General features: G+C 45.6%; 1 non-coding gene across 1 annotated transcript; it reads left to right on the top strand.

Moving 5' to 3' along the window:
• Nucleotides 1–487: 487 nt before the first annotated feature.
• trnad-guc lies at nucleotides 488–559 on the top strand. The gene has a single exon. It is a non-coding gene; the product is annotated as a tRNA-Asp (tRNA).
• The last annotated feature ends 2,162 nt before the right edge of the window (nucleotides 560–2,721 follow it).

The following is a 2,721-nucleotide window of genomic DNA, read 5'->3' as shown; positions in this document are numbered from 1 at the left end:
TATGGTCTGGGATGAAGAGTTTCAGTTATGAAGAGAGATTGGACAGACTGGATTTGTTTTCCTTAGAGCAGAGGAGATTTACAGGAGGCAAGATTGAGACGTACAAAACAATTGGCCTGCTGTGTTCATCCAGCTCTGCACCTTGTTGTCCGGGATATTGATAGGGTAGACTGAAAGAAACGTTTCCTCTTGATGGCGAGATCGATGAAAAGAGGGGAATAGGTTTAAAGTAAGATGTCGGAAGGTTTGAGTAGATGGGCGGAAAATGTTTTTCAGCCAGTGGGTGTTTGGAATCTGGAAGCCAGTGCCTATGTGTTCTAGAGGCAGACATCCGATTAACTGTAAGAAGCATTCAGACGTAAATTTGTGATGCTGAGGCATACAAGGCTATGTGCCAAGCAATGGGAAATAGAATTCGGCCAGCAAAGCAGTTTTATTTTCCTAGTGCACGCGTAGTGGCCCCGAGGGCAGGGGCAATCCCGTACCGTCCTCGGTAGTATAGTGGTTAGTATCCCCGCCTGTCACGCGGGAGACCGGGGTTCAATTCCTCGCCGGGGAGGCTTCAAGCCTTTTTTGATTCAACCTTGGGTGATTGCTGTGTGGAGTTTGTGCCTTCTCCCCTGGTCTTCGTTGAGCTTCCTTCTCACAGGCGAAACATCTGCTGGTTTGGTGAATTGGCCGTCGGAAATTGCCAGTGATGTTCAGCCGTGGGAAATGCCGGTTTACAGAAAGCTCTTCTCGGATCTGGGGATGTGTCACTGGACCCGAAACGTTAACTAAACTGTTAACTCTGATGTTTTCTTCACAGATGCTGCCGGACCTGCTGAGCTCTTCCAGTAACTTTGTTTTTTTCGAGAGTCGATGCCGCCTCACTGGGTCGAATGGCCTCTGTCTGTAAGGACGAGTTTCTATGATCTCTGACTCTATGTATTGTAGTCTCATTTTGGATTTTGAACTCATCTGCACCAAAATGTGCGGCTCATTAACATTGGTTCAGAAGAGAGGTGGTCTCAATAAGACTTCTTGGAACCACACTGTGCACTGTGCTCGAGTGTGGAAATCAATTCCTCACAGACAATTTTGCATCCACACTGTCACGGGGCTTTTCATTCCGTAACATGACCCACACTACGCCAACGTCATCATCACTTCTTTGTTAAAGAACATAGCTATTTACTTACATCTCTCAAAGAAGAGTGAAATTAGCGTCAGTGCACCTCACTAATCCGATACAAAATTGCAGCAAGAAACAACGGATTCGCGTTTGTGGGTGTTTTTGTCTTTGATAATCTGTTTGTTGTGTTGTTTCACAAGGCTTGGTGCGAGGTCGCTTTGTATAGACTTTGGAGTAGGAAGAGGCCAGTCGGTCCTTGCAGCCTGCTCCACTATTCAATATGATCATCGGGTTCACCCAACTCAGTACCCTGTTTCACTTTTCACCGCAGGTCCTTTTGTCCCTTGAACCCGAAGAACCATGACTAATTCCTTTTTATAAAACTAATCAGTGTTTTAGCTTCAACCGTTTTGTGTCCCGCAAAATTCTTCAGGCTCATTGTTTTCTGGTGACGATATTCCCTTCACCTCAGACCTAAATGGATTGCAGCTTATCCTCAAGCTGTGATCTCTGGTTATGGACTCTCCAGTGATCGGGAACACGTATCGAAATTCTCTGCGCTATACAATCTCATTCGCACTGCAAGAAAGGAAATTGCTGTTTCGCCTCTCACAACTGATTCGGTTTACCCAATATCTTGCTCAGCTCCCTGCTTCCAGTAAACACTTCAATCAGGAACAAATCTATCAAATGCTTTGCATTGCGATAAGGACTGACACTGCAAACTTGCAGAAGTCACGTCTTTCCACTCTCACGATCTCCCCAGGAGTTGATACAAGTGGGATGGACGGATTTTTTTTCTCCTCCACTCACTCATTTGGCGACAACTTTCTCACTGCTCAATGAGATAAATCTAATTCTTTTCGATCATTGGAACCCCTTGTATGAATATGCACGCAGCAAATCGAATACTCCGAAACAGATAAACAGCCCTTCCCGGAATTTATCACAGCGCTGTGTCAGCGATATGGGATAGATCATCGAGCTAAAACATCATCCGCTGGTTTGGTGAATTGGCCGTGGGAAATTGCCCCTCTTGTGCATTGATGTGCAGATTAGATTGTTCAGCCGTATGAAATGCAGATTTTCAGAAAGCTCTTCGCGGTTCTGCGGATGTGCCACTGGATCCGCAACGTTAACTCTAATGTTTTCTTCACAGATGCTGCCGGAACGGTTGAGCTTTTCCAGAAACTTTGTTTTTCTTCGAGAGTCGGTGCAGCCTCAATGGGCCGAATGGCCTCTTTCGATACGGTCGGGTTTCTATGATCTCTGACTCTACGCATTGTAGTCTTATTTTGGATTATGAAATTGACTGCACCAAAATGTACGGCTCGTTAACATCGGTTCGTGATCCACACGACACCAACCGTCATTATCATTTCTGTGTTAAAGAACGCAGCCATCTACTTACACCTCTGTTTCAAATGGATCAATGTAGTCCAGCGTTATTGGGATTATTGAAAAATAAAAAATATCATGTTACCCTGCCCAGAAAATATTCACGTGGAAGTTGCCAGGGTTGCAGGTTTTGGACTGTACGGCGAGGCTGAATAGGCTGGGCCAGTTTTCCCTGGAGCGTCGAATGGTTAAGGGACGACCTGGCAGAA

Source organism: Rhincodon typus, unplaced genomic scaffold (assembly GCF_021869965.1).
Source record: "Rhincodon typus isolate 14 unplaced genomic scaffold, sRhiTyp1.1 hic_rhity00010121, whole genome shotgun sequence".
In the NCBI taxonomy this organism is placed as follows: Eukaryota; Metazoa; Chordata; class Chondrichthyes; order Orectolobiformes; family Rhincodontidae; genus Rhincodon; species Rhincodon typus.
The sequence above is the reverse complement of the archived record's forward strand: the minus strand, read 5'-3'. Positions and strand labels throughout refer to the sequence as shown.